The sequence below is a fragment of the Rutidosis leptorrhynchoides genome, chromosome 4 (assembly GCF_046630445.1).
Source record: "Rutidosis leptorrhynchoides isolate AG116_Rl617_1_P2 chromosome 4, CSIRO_AGI_Rlap_v1, whole genome shotgun sequence".
Classification (NCBI taxonomy): Eukaryota; Viridiplantae; Streptophyta; class Magnoliopsida; order Asterales; family Asteraceae; genus Rutidosis; species Rutidosis leptorrhynchoides.
The window spans coordinates 255,062,040-255,083,529 of record NC_092336.1 but is presented as its reverse complement, the minus strand read 5'-3'; positions in this window follow the sequence as shown (position 1 = coordinate 255,083,529).

Genomic DNA, 21,490 nt, shown 5'->3' with positions numbered 1-21,490 from the left:
ATAATTATTATTATTAATACGTGTGATTAAACGAATGTACGTTATTACATTTACATGTTGCCATGATTGCCCGAACTTGACTTTAATTGCCCCAAACGTCTTTGTGACACCCGAAACTTCACGAATAATATTTTCAAGTATTATTTGCATTCATGATTAATTTTTATTAATCATTTTAATTAACTAAGGTTGTTGGTTAATTACTTGGGCTTTTGTTGGACTTTATTTGTTAATTATTGAACTTGGGCTTTGATTAGTGTAATGGACTCTTGAATATGGGCTTATAAGCCCACCCTACACCTTAATGGACTTAACTAGCCCAACATTACATGTAAGTAGTACTTACAAGAGTAACTAGTTAGTTAACTTGAATTGAAATCTAGTTTGTCCATAATCCCCATGAACTAACACCTAATATCCATCTTTTTAAGGCTTTACCATGCTTGACCTAGTGGACTCTTCCCTTCCCCATTTGGATGCCCAAACCGTCGGCAATGAGGAGTGAATGGGGAGAGTTTTTCATTTTTTTTTTACTACTTGTTCACTAGCATCTTTCATTTACTCCTCATTCTCAAAACACACACTTCAAACTCACTTTCAAATTTCTCTCTTTTCTCTCTAAACTTTGTAAGTTACAAGACTTCTTTTCTTTCTCTTTTTCTTGCTAAAACCGAATTATATACACACTTAATCATCATCATCATCTTTTGTTACTTGCTTGTTTGATTTCTTGTTTGTTGTTGTTACTTGTTTCATCTTGTTGTTGTAGTTACTTACTAGCTTTCAAGAACCTAACTTTCTAGTTTTGGTTCTTCTATTATCTTGTAAGTTCAAGAACACAAGAACATAAACTCACTAGTTTATGATTCTACTTCAATTGTTTCAAAAGTTGCAAGTTCCATGTGTTGATTAAAGACATACTTGAAGCTCATGAAGTAAACTTTAAAGTTTACTTTCTAAAGATCAAACTTTGGTTTGAATCTTTAAAGTATGAACAACCATGAACCTTTTCTTGTTTATTTAAGTTTACTTCTCCATTTTATGCACTTTAATTTCATTATTTATGTTCTTGTTGGTCAAATGTTACAAGTTAACTTTGATCTCATTAATCTTGAACTAAAAGTTAACTTTGAAAGTTCAAGAACACACAAATAAGTTTTCTTTAAATATAACTTTGTATACTTTTTGTATACTTATGCTTGATCTAGACTTTTGAGTCTTGGATCTTCAAGATCTAACTAAGAACTATGTTCTACATTCTAAGATCTTGATTTCATAAGTTCATTTTCAAGTTTGTAACTTATTATTAGACTTATAGTTCATGTAAGTGTCAAACCTAAGACTTTGATGTAACTTTGGTTCATCAAACTACATGCAACTCTTAAGTGAGTTGTGCTTCATGTCTTAGACTTGCACTAGGGTTATGATGGTCAAGACTTGGTTAAGATGATGTAGATACATCAATGAGTTGTACACTTGAAGCTATATGCATCAAGGATGAGAACCATGATGAACATCAAGCACCAAGACCACCGGAACCCTTTTAAACTTACTGTTTCTGCCCAAAAGCTACTGATCTGATGTTTCTGTAACAGACCAGTAGACCTGCACTGTTCTAACCTTAATTTTTAGATAGAAATTTTCGAGTAGATAACTTTTCATATAGGACTCATCTTAATCCGAGTTACGGTCTAGGATTTATGGCACTCCGATCGTCACTATGTCCTTTAACGTTGTGCAGAAATTTCTGACCTACTCGCACTTAGACCGTCGCCACGGTCAAACGAAGATGAGTTTGCTTCTGGAATTTTTACCACACTTAAGGGACTCATAGACGGAGCCATGGCCACTGGTCTCACCTTAATTCAGTAAGGGTAGAGGCCGTGGTGACTGACTGAAGTCAGACTTTGTTTTAAACTACTTTCATAAACGAAACCAACCTTACGCCTTTTGTTTAATGATAAATGATGATGACCTTTAAGACCTTAATTACATACTTTTAAACCTATTAAGACGACTTACTGACTTAGTACTATTTGACTTAGGTTGAGGATTTCGGACCGTTTACTTGCACACCTTTCCCGACAACTACTTTACCGCTACATATCATTGTGAGTTATAGCATTCCCTTTTTACTTTAACTTATTTTGGGAACTGAGAATACATGCGGATTTTATGTTTTACATACTAGGCACGAGTACTTAAACTTATATATGTGTGGGTTATACAACGGCATAAACATTCCCTTTAGCTCGGTAACGTTTAATCATTGGTTTTTGAACCGTGAACGCGAATCTTAGATATGGATCCATAGGGTTTGACATCCCCACTCGGGCTAGTAGCGCTAGCATTTAACGAGTGTTTAATACTTCGTAAACATACGCACTTGCCAAGTGTACTTTCAGGGGGTATAAACGTTAAGTTAGTTACCAAGTGCCCACGGTTAACATATACTTTATCATACTATTTTGAAATGCTCTTTGTAGCACTGAAATCTCGTGGCCTACCTTACATACTGTTATGCTTAAACTATAGCTCACCAACCTTTGTGTTGACATTTTTAAACATGTATTTCTCAGGTGCTTGAGGTTGCTTCCGCTGTCTTACTTGTTGTGTTGTAGACACCCGCTGCTTAGAGTTGTCCACGCATGAACTACTTTACTTTGCATTCAAACATTCGTACTTTTGAACTATGACTTGTAACGACCATTGTGGTCACATACACTTATTATTTGCTTCTACTTAGTGAAGCATGCTTTTGAAATGTAAAACATTTGATGTCGGTTATGACATCACCTTTTTATCGTGAATGCAACTTATTTAATTACAGCATATAGCACTTAACCTTGTAATGATCCTGTTGTTGATGATTCGTACACGATGGTTTTGTACGGGGCATCACATTTGGTATCAGAGCCAGGTTGTAGGGAATTAGGTTGCATTAGTGAGTCTAAGACCGACCCGAGTACGATTCACTAATAGGACTAATCTACAACTTGCTAGTTTACTTGTTTCCGCTGAATTTACTGCATGCTACTGCTTACTTTTTCCGCTATATGCCGTATGCTACTACATGATTTCACTACTACATGATGCTACTTGCTTTCGATTGCATGCTACCTTCATACGAATTACTGTTATTGCCATGCTAGTTACCGTTATACATGATTTAAACTGTTGGCCTATTATTTGCTTGCTTTATGACATACTGACATGGAAAATTTATTTTTCCTTGTCCAGATGTCGGATGTTCCACCTGCTGGCATTTCGGGCAGTACAGACTCAGACCCCGTCGCCCTACCTACTGCTACACCTGCTGCTGCTACTGTCGATACACCGGCCCCGACACCCACTAGTGATCCCGGCGCTTCCACTTTCGGAGCTGGTACTAGTGCACCTGCCCCAGTGTCTGCTCCCGGACCCTCGAGGTCACAGCCCCACATTGGTGGTATTGAGATCCCCGCGGAGTTCGGGGAAGGGATGTTTCGTAACCACATGCGCACGCCTTGCCGACGCACTCCTGACGGACGTTTAGTCGTGATTCCGCCAGGCAGACACAGACAGATGTTGGCCGCCTTCGGACGCTTCGGATTACCAGCTCAGCCACCAGTGTCACCACCACACGATTCGGATGATGAGGATCCTGCTAATAGACCTATTCAGGCACCCTCCACCCCGCCAAAGAAGCGGTACCGTTTCGACGGCACCGTCATTCCAGGGGTGAATGGAGCTCGTGCTTTTACTGACGCATTTGGCCATCGTCGTAGGGTTACCGCTCGTAAACGAGTTGTGCCATACCCTACCGACCCACAGATACGTAAGGTTCCCCGTTACGTATTGACTATTCCTGGAACCGTACCACCTAGATTTAGATACGGACCACTTACATCTAGGGACGTACCGTCTACATCCGGAGCCGGACCATCTACATCAGCACCACCGGCACCACCCGCACCACCCGCCCCACCTGCACCGCCTGTCCCACCAGCTCCCTCTAATGAGGAACTGATGAGGGAGATTGAGACTCTCCGAGCTCGAGTCACTGAGCTCGAGGAGCAGTTGGCTCGAGGAGCAGTTCACCCGCCTTCACCGTAGGACCTTGTATTTAGATTTCATGATGTAATCTAGTTATAGTTTCATGTATTTCATATGTATTGTACGAACTTATTCAGATGTATGAAACTTATTATTATTAATGAATGGAACTTTGCGTTATTTAATTCTTGCACGATGTTCTATTTACATTGCTGTACGATGATTCTGTGGTATTTGTACCTAGATGCATTATTTAATAACATGTGATGTTTTTATTCCATGTTGGTCACTATATACTGTATTATTACTACTTGCATACTGGATTTTGACTTGAGTCAAAATTTTTGTTTAGAATACCATGGCTAACGGAAGATCCACACCTACCGCCGCCCAGATTGAGGACATGATCAACGAACGGGTCGCTGCAGCCCTAGCAGAAAGAAATCTCGAAGCTCCACCGCCACCACCACCGGTTATTCCACCCGTTCGAAATGGGTGTACATACAAGGAATTCCAGAGCTGCAAACCGCATAACTTCAGCGGCACCGAGGGACCAGTTGGTCTCACCAGATGGTTCGAGAAACTTGAATCGGTATTCTGAGTTAGCAACTGTTCGGAGGACAATAAGACCAAGTTTGCATCTTGCACGCTATCTGACGGTGCGCTAACGTGGTGGAACACGTTAGCTCAAGCGAAAGGTATCGATGAGGCGTATGCTACGCCATAGGAGGAATTCAAGGCGGCTATAATTGATGAGTATTGTCCGAGAACCAAAATCCAGAAGATGGAAATTGAATTCATGCAGTTGAAGGCCGTAGGGAACGACCTTAACAGTTACAATAATAGGTTTTTGGAGTTAGCACTGATGTGTCCGACCATGGTCACCCCCGAATTCAAGCGCATGGAGAAATACTTCTCGGGACTCCCTAAGTCCATCAAAGGAAATGTCACCTCATCCAAACCACCGAATGTTCCCGAAGCAATGCGCATGGCGCATACTCTCATGAATCAGATTCTTATTGATGAGCCGGAGAAGGCTAAGTTTGAGGCTGGTAGTAGCGAAAAGAGGAAATGGGACAACAACCACAACAACTACAACAACAACAACAACAACAGGGGGAGAAACTACGATCAAACCCCCACCAAGAGGCACAACAATGGTGGAAACCCTAATCCCAACAACAACACCAACAACTCCAACCCGAATTACAAAGGAACCCTACCACAATGCAAGAGGTGTTACAAACACCATACTGGATATTGCAATGTTGTCTGTGAGAAGTGTTAACGGGCTGGGCATATCGGGACAGACTGCAAGGTCACCACTTTAAATGGGAAGCCGAATACCAATGGGCCAAAGAAGTGCTACGAATGTTGACAGACGGGCCATTTCAGAAATGCGTGCCCAAACAAGCGAAAAGATGGCGGGCCACCCCGTGGTAGAGCTTTTAATGTTAATGCAAGGGATGCACACGATAACCCCGACTTGGTGACAGGTATATTCACAATCAACAATCTTTTAGCTTCTGTCTTGTTTGATACTGGTGCGGATAGAAGTTATGTATGTAGACATTTTTGCGATAAGATTAATTGGTCATTAGTCCCGTTAAAAGAAAGTATGCTTGTCGAGGTCGCAAATGGAAAACTTGAAAAGGTTGACCATATTAGTCGTGGAGCTATTATCAACATAGCTGGTGCAGATTTCGAAATTGATTTGATACCTATCAAACTGGGAAGTTTTGACGTGATCGTCGGTATGGATTGGTTGAGCAAGATAAAGGCCGATATAATCTGTGGAGATAAAGCACTTCGCATACCACAAGGAGATGGCGAACCACTGGTTATCTATGGAGAGAGATGTACCTCGAAGATGAACCTCATTAGTTGCGTGAAAGCACAAAAGATTATGAAGAAGGGTCGTTTTGCTGTCCTAGCACATGTGAAAGCGGTAGAAACTGAGGTGAAGAGCGTGAATGACGTTCGAATTATGAACGAATTTTCCGATGTCTTCCCAGAGGAATTGCCTGGATTACCGCCACAGAGAGCAGTAGAGTTTCAGATTGACTTAGTGCCAGGAGCTGCACCTGTAGCTCGCGCACCTTATAGACTCGCACCTTCCGAGATGCAAGAATTACAGAGTCAACTACAAGAGCTGTTAGACCGTGGATTTATCCAACCAAGTTTCTCGCCTTGGGGCGCACCTGTGTTGTTTGTGAAGAAGAAGGATGGATCCTTCCGTATGTGTATCGACTACCGTGAACTCAACAAATTGACTATCAAGAATCGGTATCCTCTTCCATGAATTGACGATCTTTTTGATCAACTACAAGGATCGAGCATTTACTCAAAGATCGATTTGCGATCCGGATATCACCAGCTGAGGGTAAAGGAAAGTGACGTGATGAAGACTGCATTTAGAACTCGTTATGGTCATTATGAGTTTCTTGTGTTACCATTCGGTTTGACAAATGCACCTGCCGTGTTCATGGACCTCATGAATCGTGTCTGCAAGCCTTACTTGGACAAGTTTGTTATCGTCTTCATAGATGATATCCTCATCTACTCTAAGAGTGAAGAAGAACATGAGCAACACCTCTGATTAGTGCTTGAACTCTTAAGACAAGAGTAACTTTACGCCAAATTCTCCAAGTGTGAATTTTGGTTGAAGGAAGTACAATTTCTGGGTCATGTTGTGAGCGACCAGGGTATCAAAGTTGATCCCGCCAAGATTGAAGACATCAGCAAGTGGGAGACCCCCACTACTCCGACGCATATTCGCCAATTCCTAGGTCTCGCCGGTTATTACCTAAGATTCATCGAAGGATTTTCTCTTATTGCGCATCCTTTGACCGCGCTGACTCACAAGGGCAAGAAGTTCATTTGGGAACCCGCACACGAATCAGCATTCCAAACTTTGAAGAAGAAGTTAACCTCCGCACCTATCCTATCACTTCCTGAAGGCAGTGACGACTTTGTTGTTTATTGTGATGCATCGAAGAGTGGTTTTGGTTGTGTACTGATGCAACGATCAAAGGTTATTGCCTATGCCTCCCGCCAATTGAAGATTCGCGAGCGGAACTACACTACGCATGATCTTGAACTTGGAGCCGTTGTCTTTGCGCTCAAATTGTGGAGACATTATTTGTATGGAACTAAGAGCACTATTTTCACCGATCACAAGAGTCTTCAACACATCTTCGATCAGAAGCAACTGAATATGAGACAACATCGATGGATCGAGATGCTCAACGACTATGATTGTGAACTCCGTTATCACCCTGGCAAGGCCAATGTTGTAGCTGACGCTTTAAGCCAAAAGGAGAGGACGGCACCTCTTCGTGTTAGGGCTCTGAACATCACCATCCATTCGAACCTCAACAACCAGATTAGAGTAGCCCAAGTTGAGGCTCTCAAGGAGGAGAATATATCTCACGAACATTTGAACATACTTGTCTCTCGATTCGAGGTTAGGGAGTCTGGACTCCGATGTTATGCCGGAAGAATTTGGGTACCTCTTTATGGAGATCTACGGAACCTCATACTTGATGAAGCACACAAATCGAGATATTCGATTCACCCTGGAGCAGGCAAAATGTACCACGACCTTAAAGAACAGTATTGGTGGCCGAATCTTAAGAAGGACGTTGCGACTTATGTTGGTAAGTATTTGACTTGCTCGAAGGTTAAAGCCGAGCATCAGAGACCTTCTGGATTACTTCAACAACCAGAAATCCCACAATGGAAGTGGGAACGGATAACGATGGATTTCATCACCAAGCTGCCAAAGACGGTGGGCGGATACGATACCATTTGGGTTATTGTTGACCGCCTCACCAAATCTACACACTTCCTAGCGATGAAGGAAACTGATACAATGGAAAGACTTGCTCAGTTATACATCAAAGAGGTTGTATCTCGTCATGGTGTACCTTTATCGATCATCTCCGATCGAGATCCCCGTTTTGCTTCTAGATTTTGGCGTTCTTTGCAAGAAGCCATGGGAACTCGTCTCGACATGAGCACTGCTTATCATCCTCAGACTGACGGGCAAAGTAAACGAATGATTCAGACCTTGGAGGACATGCTGCGTGCATGTGTCATTGATTTTGGAAAGGCCTGGGAAAGACATTTGCCACTCGCCAAATTCTCGTACAACAACAGTTATCACTCGAGCATTAATGTTGCACCTTTCGAAGCATTGTATGGCCGTAAGTGCCGATCTCCTATTTGTTGGGCCGAAGTAGGCGAAAATAAAATCACCGGACCCGAGGTAGTCCACGAAACCACGGAGAAGATTGCTCAGATTCAAGCGAGACTCAAGACTGCTCGTGACCGTCAAAAGACTTATGCCGATCTTAAACGTAAAGACTTTGAATTCAACGTTGGTGATCGTGTAATGTTGAAGGTTGCACCTTGGAAAGGTGTGATCCGTTTTGGAAAACGTGGAAATTTAAACCCACGATACATTGGTCCTTTTGAAATCTTGGAACGGGTTGGACCCGTTGCTTACCGTTTAGATCTACCAGCGCAATTGAGCTCAGTTCATCCTACCTTCCATGTGTCAAACTTGAAGAAGTGTCTTGCTGCACCCGAACTTATCATACCACTTGAGGAACTTACGATAGACGACAAACTCCACTTTGTGGAGGAACCTGTTGAAATTATGGATCGTGAGATCAAAACTTTGAAACACAACAAGATTCCGATCGTCCGAGTGCAATGGAATGCCAAACGAGGACCTGAGTTTACTTGGGAGCGAGAGGACCAAATGATGCGGAAGTATCCTCACCTTTTCCCGACTCCTCCATCTACCTCAGCTTAAAATTTCGGGACAAAATTTTCTTTAACAGGTGGGTAATGTAACGACCCTGGAATTTCCAACGTTTATTTATTAATAATTATTATTATTAATACGTGTGATTAAACGAATGTACGTTATTACATTTACATGTTGCCATGATTGCCCGAACTTGACTTTAATTGCCCGAAACATCTTTGTGACACCCGAAACTTCACGAATAATATTTTCAAGTATTATTTGCATTCATGATTAAGTTTTATTAATCATTTTAATTAACTAAGGTTGTTGGTTAATTACTTGGGCTTTTGTTGGACTTTATTTGTTAATTATTGAACTTGGGCTTTGATTAGTGTAATAGACTCTTGAATATGGGCTTATAAACCCACCCTACACCTTAATGGACTTAACTAGCCCAACATTACATGTAAGTAGTACTTACAAGAGTAACTAGTTAGTTAACTTGAATTGGAATCTAGTTTGTCCATAATACCCATGAACTAACACCTAATATCCATCTTTTTAAGGCTTTACCATGCTTGACCTAGTGGACTCTTCCCTTCCCCATTTGGATGCCCAAACCATCGGCAATGAGGAGTGAATGGGGAGAGTTTTTCATTTTTTTTTACTACTTGTTCACTAGCATCTTTCATTTACTCCTCATTCTCAAAACACACACTTCAAACTCACTTTCAAATTTCTCTCTTTTCTCTCTAAACTTTGTAAGTTACAAGACTTCTTTTCTTTCTCTTTTTCTTGCTAAAACCGAATTATATACACACTTAATCATCATCATCATCTTTTGTTACTTGCTTGTTTGATTTCTTGTTTGTTGTTGTTACTTGTTTCATCTTGTTGTTGTAGTTACTTACTAGCTTTCAAGAACCTAACTTTCTAGTTTTGGTTTGTAACGACCCGGAAATTTCCGACCAAATTTAAACCTTAACCTCTATATGTTTCCGACACGATAAGCAAAAACCTTGATGTTGAGTCTAGAAAGTCTGAAATCTAAATCTGGAAGATTAGTTACCCTTTTGACCAAGCCTGACGATTCACGAATGATTATGTGTATATGTGTTATATGATTATTTATAGTTAACGATAACAAAAGTATTAGATATGTAATAGGTTTTGAAATAAGATTATTATATTGGCAAGAGTAAAAGATAATATGTTTAATAAATATCTGAAACCATTTTTGTCAAATTATTTAAGAATCATTTTAATAAGATTAAACGTTTTAACGTTATTTTAAAAGTCATAACTTTTCTAGAAACCTTTTGTTAAACGATAAATGTAACGGTCCGTGATTTTTATAAAAATAAATATTTAATTAAAACGTGTTTATTAAATATATATTTATGTATTTTACAAAATGATTAAATATAGTCTTTAACTAAATATAAAACGTTTTGTATTTAAAAACACTTAGTTAAACAACGAACACATTTTTTTTTTGATATAATATAATTTGATTATAAAATATTTTTATGGATTTTCAATAATATAAAAATAAAAATAAAGATAATATAAAGATTTTTAATGACACCAAAAGACTACAACATTTCATCACATGATTGTAAGTTAAAACATTGTAAATCACTAAACCTGCGCACTTGCACGAGAAAAATCATAACTAATTCATTCGGACTCGAAAAAGGGTGATCTTGGTGTCCAAACGACCGTAACTCAAAAATCTACAACTTTCGTGACTATACCTTACACGAATCGTGTACCCATCTACACGAATCGTGTAATGTTTTGCCGACATAAAGTGGGTAGGTGACGAAAATTTCTTTAAAAGGCCTTCTAGGATAACTTTTATTTCATTTCAACGCTAACACACACACATATATTTATTACTCCGTATACTTAACTTATTATTATTATTATAATTATAATTATTAATATTATTATGATTAATATTATGATTGTTATAATTATTAGTATTAATCTTAAGATTAAAATTATTAATCTTAAGATTAGGAGTGTTGTTAATTCTAAAAATATACCAAATGTTATGACGGGGCTCTGCCCAAATGTTCCAAAACTGGTTTCATGAATGGGATAAGATTAAGGAGATTATGGGTCAAATCTATGAAAGTTATGAGTATGGATCGGGGGTTTTTCTCATGAGACAAACTAGTGTTTGTCATCTCCGTTGCGTTTAAATAATATCCTGCAATATTGAATCTCAATATTGATACGTGAGCACTCTAAACTTAACTTTTATTTACTTTTAGTGTGTCCCTGACTAGTGCTCGAGAAGTTAGGATCGTGTACATTTTTATATCTATTTTTGTTAAAATATATTTAGGATAGAATCTGAATTAGTTACTCTTGCGGTTAAGATAAGGTATATGAATAATATGTTTTTGGAAAGGTGGCGAAAAACTATAAACTTTTCATTTAGATGTCGAATGGATTCGACGGATTGATTTGAAGTTATAGTCAATTGAACTTTTGTACAAATTATCAAAAATGAATATTTTAACATTACGTCGATGTTATAAATTTCTATTATTATTGATATTATGATTTTTATGGGAAAACTAATATTTTTATTAACAACTATAAAATTTTTATTTTAATGGTTATTGTTATTAAAACTATTAAATATCATTTACTAAAAATATTATTTTTACGATTATTATGATTGTTGTTATTAATATTTCAAAGAAAATAATATTTTTATCAAAACTATAAAGTTATTATTTTTATTGTAATTAAAAAATATTATTGATACTAAAACTATAAAATTATTATCATCAATAATATTAATATTAAAATTGTTATTTAAAAATATTGTTTAAAAGTAAAAAGTATCTTTATATCAAAATTTGGTATAATTTTAAGATATTATAAAAAGAATTATATTATTATTTACCTTAATAAGTATTGTAAAAATATTTGAGGATATAAAACAGTGATATATAGTTATATTTAGAATTTTTGGAAATCTTTTTGAGTCAAACGAATTTTTATTAACTTTTACATATTGGTCTCGAGCATTAGGATTGTGGAACACTGTAAATTGACTTTATTTTGTTATTAACCAATATATAAATATATAATTAATTAGGTTCGTGAATCGAAGGCCAACCTTATAAGTGTTCAACGGTGTTATATGTATTTTTGCTACAAAATACATTAGGTGAGTATATAGATCCCTTTTGAACTCTAAATATTTTTGGGCTGAGAATACATGCGCTGTTTTTATAAATGATTTACGTTATGGACACAAGTAACTGAAAAATATATTCTACGTTGAGTTGTACCACTGGCATACTTCCCTGTAGCTTGGTAACTATTATTTACAGCGGTATTGTAAACGCGAATCCTGTTGATAGATCTATCGGGCCTGACAACCCCAACCGGACTGGACGACCAGTATTCAACGGTTGCACAGTACTTCGTTTCGTGACTACACTTGGTACAGTGTAGTAAGATTTCATATTAAAGGGAATATGCGACGTGATTAATTGTTAAGTATGGTTACCAAGTGCTCAACCACTTAGAATATTTTTATTTAAACGCTTATGAATATGAAATCTTGTGGTCCATTGTTATAACGCTGCTAGCATCAAACCTATATATCTCACCAACTTTATGTTGACTTTTTAAAGCATGTTATTCTCAGGTACGAATTAAGACTTCCGCTGTGCATTAGCTCATATAAAGAATACTAGTTGGGACCATTTAAGTCATGTTACAAGAACGTTGCATTCGAGTCATTGAAGATCATTAAAGACATTTATTAAGTAAATGACAGAATAAGTCATTCGGATATCGAGAAATGTTAGACGAGTTTAATAATGTTTGATGTAAAGTTAGATTGCCTTTTAAGAATAAATGCAACGTTTGTAAAATGTATCATATAGAGGTCTAGTACCTCGCGATGTTATCAACTGTTGTAATTCGTTTGTAATCAATATGGACACTGTCCGGATGATTAGTTTCGGATCCTTTCAGTTGGTATCAGAGCGTTGGTCTTAGCGAACCAGGTTACCCATTAGTGTGTCTAACTGGTAGTTGTTAGGATACATTAGTGATTCTGGACTTTGACCGTGTCTGCCTGTTAAAAGTTTTGCTTATCATTTCTAGTCGGAAACCATCTGCTTATCATCCTTAGGGAATTTCCTGCCTATCATTCTTTAGTCTAGACACGTCTTACTGCATTTAGTGCATCGATAGTGTATAGACAAAAATTCATATCTTAGCGCATCCTAGATTTGCCGGACATATGCCGTAAATTCCTTTGAAGTCTATGAAATTTTTGGTAATATATATAGATATTCTATATAGTTAGAATATCATACGACATCCGAAAATCATTTCACATCGAGGAACCTTTCCATCCACTAAATTATCCTTTTGGCGATAAACCTGAAACACTTACCGACGAACCTGTTCGAGAAATCATTTCTTTTCCCCTTTTTACAGATATCTCATCATAATTACATATCATTTCATATTCTGAATATTATACATCCGCTCGCTTCAATCGCCAATCATCCCGGTGTACAAGCATAAGTTAATAAACTTCGCGCTCGTGTGACGGCTATGGAAAATATGGTGCGACGGTTACAAACACCAGCAGCAGCCACAACCGCGTCGTAAACCTCAACGTCATAAACTATACCTTTAGTATAGTCACCGTTCTACGTATCATTCTATCTACTAAATTTTTGTTTGACATATTATTCTAAATCGATTACTTTCGCTTTATGTTTTACCTCATATATCTTCGTTCGACATGGCAATCACGTAATCTCTAATGTTTTAGAGATCATGTAATCCAGTACTAATGATAAATCAAATGAGTTTAATATCTTATTGACTCATTAAATCCATGATTACATCCGATGAAAATATATATGCAAGTATATTTTCATAAAGAATGTAATTAAAAATTCTCTCGTACAAACTGTTAATGATGAAAATATTTTAACGGGTGGGTAGTACCCGAGGAATATTTAGAATTCACATTAATAAGTTACACTGTACATTCTTTGAATCTGATTCAACGATTATATAATATCCTACTTACAATCACCGATATTCGTATCCGCTTACCTCAGAATAACCATTTTCATTCAAATTTCATATTTGGATTTTTACCTATCAGAATCCAACAAGTGGCATAACGAAGAAAACATTGGATATAATAAAATTTGTTAGAAACAAACGGATAAACTAATTGAAAATCTATTAAGGATTCCACGCTAACTGTTCCGGCTAACCGTTCCCAGTTAACTGATTAACATTTAATTTATCGCAATTTACTTTCTCGCAATTTTATTTATCGTCATTTAATTTCTGTTATTTACTTTTATGCATTTTTAAGTCGGGACACATGTACGCAATACGTCGGATTAATTCTGAGACAACAAGGTACATGGGTCATGATATATATTTATTTTACGCACTTTAAATAAACGGGACACGTATACAAGGTTTCGACTTATCATATTGACCCATATATATATATATTTCGGAACAACCGTGGACACTCTATATGTGAAGGTGGGAGTTGGCTATACAGGGTCGGAGTTGATTCCAAAATATGTATATACTTTGAGTTGTGATCGACACCGAGACCGGTACACGGGTCACGATATGTATTATTTAATTCGAATATTATATATATATATATATATATATATATATATATATATATATATATATATATATATATATATATATATATATATATATATATATATATATATATATATATATATATATATTATTATTAAACTATTGGACTATTGGACAATCGAACTAACAGACTGCTAACTATGGACAAGTAAAATTAATTAAAATATTGATTATAACATATGAAACTAAATAATTCTTCAAGTTTGCCACTTGATTCTATCTTAAACCTCATTCGTATCTTGACAATTACAATTCGCATTCACAACTTTTCATGATTCCTGAAAACACCTCGGTCGAGAAGTTGAACCAGCCGCACCTCGTCTATGAAAGAAAGATTTATGCATACAGTTATACACCTGAAAAACTCTCAAACCCGAATTCATAGTTTAACACATACCGTGTTGAATCCTTCGCTATTCATTAGCAAAAACAATCTTACACTTCCTTTTCAAGAAGCTAATTTTGTCACAGCTCCACTTCGACTTCTCAGTAAGACTACTCCTATTATAACTTCGATATTTATATCTTGTTCTTTCGCCAACGTCACCGGAGAACCTTTTATATTCCACGACATCAAGTAGTTCGTCATATCTTTGGCAGAATCCGCAATCTGTATTTTGAAAATCTCGTAGAAATTCTTCCAGTTATACCGAAAACGTCTATCCCTAAGAGTTTCATACTTCGAATGTGAAGTTTCTGAAAAACACCCTGAACTATGAAGTAGTTCTTAAAATGCTGATGAAGCAGCAAAAACTGTAAACGACTTTAACAAGTTAAAGGTTGACGATAAAGAACAGTAGGAAAAAGAGAAGGGTTGGAACTGGAAAACGGATTGAGCAAAGTATGAAGGAGACCGTGAACAAATCGTGAAAACAGAACCTGTCTTCAAAGGATCCAAATGATCCAGTGCCTGCTGAAACCGTTAGTAAGAACTCTACTCCTTATTCTAAACTTTTCAAGATGATATTCTTCATCATCGTCTTATCTTAGATATTATGAGATATTTTCATATCCTTCGTTATACATATTCTCCATATTTCTGGAGATATTCTCACAACTATTCCTATATGCGATCATTCAACTCTTTGTAACATCTGCGTTACAATATAAAAGAAACTGCATTAGTATCTAAATTCTGAAACCTTTGAAATTAAAATATGAATGTTTGAAGTAGTGTTGGGAACTGATGCATGAATTAGTATAATATAATGAAACTTGATCAACTTCATTATATTACAGTAAGTCATGTTAAGTTTCTAATGGAAGGTGATGATTCACAATACCATCATCATATGCCATGCTACATTGCTTTTACATTCTATCCAATCTCCAAACATATTAGAACGTATCACCCTGATAGTTCTAATTTTTCGAAATATTCTGGTAATTTGACCAATCAAAATCGTGCCATTACCATTTCTTTTTAAGAACAATAACTATGTTCATTTCGAATCTCATACCTACGAATTTCGGACCATTACAAGAGACGCTTAAACACAAGAAGAGGGAACCAAAGAATGAAGCTTCGAAATAGAAATTAGGGTATAGATCGCAACAAATAGGAGGAAGCATTAACTGTGAATGACAATAATTATGGAAAACAGAAGTAGGGATATCAAAATATAAGGGAAGATATAAAACCCAACAACCACTCAGAAACTACAAACCGTGTATATCAATACGTATTGCAACGTAAAGACACGGGAGAATTAGAAACATTATAATTCCAAGGAAGGGATAAAAGAGAATAGATTCTTCTGGTGATAGATGAAAAAGAAGAATGAAAGATATGAAAGTTAGAAATATAACAAGGATTAGAATGGGATGGAATATTTGAGTGAATGCCTTAAAGTAGGAACTAAAGAGAAAGAATAGAAGGTGTGGGAAGTAAGAAGGGAAGGAGGTAAATTTATAGTGAAATATTCGACAAAGAAATCAAAACAGATTGATGCGTTAAATCAAAGAAGATCCTGATCGCCGCAAAACTAAATCTTATTACATAAGATTTTCCTCAAAACCCTTAAATTCCGGAAATCGATCATAATCACGTCATCGGTTACAACAATTCTATATTTACTCATTTCACTCTCTTTTGTGATAGCTTCGCTAGTACGCTTCACATAATCGAAATGTTTTATCTATATCTATCAATAATGATAAAACTCCGTTATCACCTCATATTCGTCATGAAAGCATTCCTATTGTTATCCATGATGACCTCTAACAAATTTCGGGGACGAAATTTCTTTAACGGGTGGGTACTGTAACGACCCAGAAATTTCCGACCAAATTTAAACCTTAACCTCTATATGTTTCCGACACGATAAGCAAAAACCTTGATGTTGAGTCTAGAAAGTCTGAAATCTAAATCTGGAAGATTAGTTACCCTTTTGACCAAGCCTGACGATTCACGAATGATTATGTGTATATGTGTTATATGATTATTTATAGTTAACGATAACAAAAGTATTAGATATGTAATAGGTTTTGAAATAAGATTATTATATTGGCAAGAGTAAAAGATAATATGTTTAATAAATATCTGAAACCATTTTTGTCAAATTATTTAAGAATCATTTTAATAAGATTAAACGTTTTAACGTTATTTTAAAAGTCATAACTTTTCTAGAAACCTTTTGTTAAACGATAAATGTAACGGTCCGTGATTTTTATAAAAATAAATATTTAATTAAAACGTGTTTATTAAATATATATTTATGTATTTTACAAAATGATTAAATATAGTCTTTAACTAAATATAAAACGTTTTGTATTTAAAAACACTTAGTTAAACAACGAACACATTTTTTTTTTGATATAATATAATTTGATTATAAAATATTTTTATGGATTTTCAATAATATAAAAATAAAAATAAAGATAATATAAAGATTTTTAATGACACCAAAAGACTACAACATTTCATCACATGATTGTAAGTTAAAACATTGTAAATCACTAAACCTGCGCACTTGCACGAGAAAAATCATAACTAATTCATTCGGACTCGAAAAAGGGTGATCTTGGTGTCCAAATGACCGTAACTCAAAAATCTACAACTTTCGTGACTATACCTTACACGAATCGTGTACCCATCTACACGAATCGTGTAATGTTTTGCCGACATAAAGTGGGTAGGTGACGAAAATTTCTTTAAAAGGCCTTCTAGGATAACTTTTATTTCATTTCAACGCTAACACACACACATATATTTATTACTCCGTATACTTAACTTATTATTATTATTATAATTATAATTATTAATATTATTATGATTAATATTATGATTGTTATAATTATTAGTATTAATCTTAAGATTAAAATTATTAATCTTAAGATTAGGAGTGTTGTTAATTCTAAAAATATACCAAATGTTATGACGGGGCTCTGCCCAAATGTTCCAAAACTGGTTTCATGAATGGGATAAGATTAAGGAGATTATGGGTCAAATCTATGAAAGTTATGAGTATGGATCGGGGGTTTTTCTCATGAGACAAACTAGTGTTTGTCATCTCCGTTGCATTTAAATAATATCCTGCAATATTGAATCTCAATATTGATACGTGAGCACTCTAAACTTAACTTTTATTTACTTTTAGTGTGTCCCTGACTAGTGCTCGAGAAGTTAGGATCGTGTACATTTTTATATCTATTTTTGTTAAAATATATTTAGGATAGAATCTGAATTAGTTACTCTTGCGGTTAAGATAAGGTATATGAATAATATGTTTTTGGAAAGGTGGCGAAAAACTATAAACTTTTCATTTAGATGTCGAATGGATTCGACGGATTGATTTGAAGTTATAGTCAATTGAACTTTTGTACAAATTATCAAAAATGAATATTTTAACATTACGTCGATGTTATAAATTTCTATTATTATTGATATTATGATTTTTATGGGAAAACTAATATTTTTATTAACAACTATAAAATTTTTATTTTAATGGTTATTGTTATTAAAACTATTAAATATCATTTACTAAAAATATTATTTTTACGATTATTATGATTGTTGTTATTAATATTTCAAAGAAAATAATATTTTTATCAAAACTATAAAGTTATTATTTTTATTGTAATTAAAAAATATTATTGATACTAAAACTATAAAATTATTATCATCAATAATATTAATATTAAAATTATTATTTAAAAATATTGTTTAAAAGTAAAAAGTATCTTTATATCAAAATTTGGTATAATTTTAAGATATTATAAAAAGAATTATATTATTATTTACCTTAATAAGTATTGTAAAAATATTTGAGGATATAAAACAGTGATATATAGTTATATTTAGAATTTTTGGAAATCTTTTTGAGTCAAACGAATTTTTATTAACTTTTACATATTGGTCTCGAGCATTAGGATTGTGGAACACTGTAAATTGACTTTATTTTGTTATTAACCAATATATAAATATATAATTAATTAGGTTCGTGAATCGAAGGCCAACCTTATAAGTGTTCAACGGTGTTATATGTATTTTTGCTACAAAATACATTAGGTGAGTATATAGATCCCTTTTGAACTCTAAATATTTTTGGGCTGAGAATACATGCGCTGTTTTTATAAATGATTTACGTTATGGACACAAGTAACTGAAAAATATATTCTACGTTGAGTTGTACCACTGGCATACTTCCCTGTAGCTTGGTAACTATTATTTACAGCGGTATTGTAAACGCGAATCCTGTTGATAGATCTATCGGGCCTGACAACCCCAACCGGACTGGACGACCAGTATTCAACGGTTGCACAGTACTTCGTTTCGTGACTACACTTGGTACAGTGTAGTAAGATTTCATATTAAAGGGAATATGCGACGTGATTAATTGTTAAGTATGGTTACCAAGTGCTCAACCACTTAGAATATTTTTATTTAAACGCTTATGAATATGAAATCTTGTGGTCCATTGTTATAACGCTGCTAGCATCAAACCTATATATCTCACCAACTTTATGTTGACTTTTTAAAGCATGTTATTCTCAGGTACGAATTAAGACTTCCGTTGTGCATTAGCTCATATAAAGAATACTAGTTGGGACCATTTAAGTCATGTTACAAGAACGTTGCATTCGAGTCATTGAAGATCATTAAAGACATTTATTAAGTAAATGACAGAATAAGTCATTCGGATATCGAGAAATGTTAGACGAGTTTAATAATGTTTGATGTAAAGTTAGATTGCCTTTTAAGAATAAATGCAACGTTTGTAAAATGTATCATATAGAGGTCTAGTACCTCGCGATGTTATCAACTGTTGTAATTCGTTTGTAATCAATATGGACACTGTCCGGATGATTAGTTTCGGATCCTTTCATGGTTCTTCTATTATCTTGTAAGTTCAAGAACATAAGAACATAAACTCACTAGTTTATGATTCTACTTCAATTGTTTCAAAAGTTGCAAGTTCCATGTGTTGATTAAAGACATACTTGAAGCTCATGAAGTAAACTTTAAAGTTTACTTTCTAAAGATCAAACTTTGGTTTGAATCTTTAAAGTATGAACAACCATGAACCTTTTCTTGTTTATTTAAGTTTACTTCTCCATTTTATGCACTTTAATTTCATTATTTATGTTCTTGTTTGTCAAATGTTACAAGTTAACTTTGATATCATTAATCTTGAACTAAAAGTTAACTTTGAAAGTTCAAGAACACACAAATAAGTTTTCTTTAAATATAACTTTGTATACTTATGCTTGATCTACACTTTTGAGTCTTGGATCTTCAAGATCTAACTAAGAACTATGTTCTACATTCTAAGATCTTGATTTCATAAGTTCATTTTCAAGTTTGTAACTTATTATTAGACTTATAGTTCATGTAAGTGTCAAACCTAAGACTTTGATGTAACTTTGGTTCATCAAACTACATGCAACTCTTAAGTGAGTTGTGCTTCATGTCTTAGACTTGCACTAGGGTTATGATGGTCAAGACTTGGTTAAGATGATGTAGATACATCAATGAGTTGTACACTTGAAGCTATATGCATCAAGGATGAGAACCATGATGAACATCAAGCACCAAGACCACCGGAACCCTTTTAAACTTACTGTTTCTGTCCAAAAGCTACTGATCTGATGTTTATGTAACAGACCAGTAGACCTGCGCTGTTCTAACCTTAATTTTTAGATAGAAATTTTCTAGTAGATAACTTTTCATATAGGACTCGTCTTAATCCGAGTTACGGTCTAGGATTTATGGCACTCCGATCGTCACTATGTCCTTTAACGTTGTGCAGAAATTTCTGACCTACTCGCACTTAGACCGTCGCCACGGTCAAACGAAGACGAGTTTGCTTCTGGAATTTTTACCACACTTAAGGGACTCATAGACGGAGCCATGGCCACTGGTCTCACCTTAATTCAGTAAGGGTAGAGGCCGTGGTGACTGACTGAAGTCAGACTTTGTTTTAAACTACTTTCATAAACGAAACCTACCTTACGCCTTTTGTTTAATGATGAATGATGATGACCTTTAAGACCTTAATTACATACTTTTAAACCTACTAAGATGACTTACTGACTTAGTACTATTTGACTTAGGTTGAGGATTTCGGACCGTTTACTTGCACACCTTTCCCGACTACTACTTTACCGCTACATATTATTGTGAGTTATAGCATTCCCTTTTTACTTTAACTTATTTTGGAAACTGAGAATACATGCGGATTTTATGTTTTACATACTAGGCACGAGTACTTAAACTTATATATGTGTGGGTTATACAACGGCATAAACATTCCCTTTAGCTCGGTAACGTTTAATCATTGGTTTTTGAACCGTGAACGCGAATCTTAGATATGGATCCATAGGGTTTGACATCCCCACTCGGGCTAGTAGCGCTAGCATTTAACGAGTGTTTAATACTTCGTAAACATACGCACTTGCCAAGTGTACTTTCAGGGGGTATAAACGTTAAGTTAGTTACCAAGTGCCCACGGTTAACATATACTTTATCATACTATTTTGAAACGCTCTTTGTAG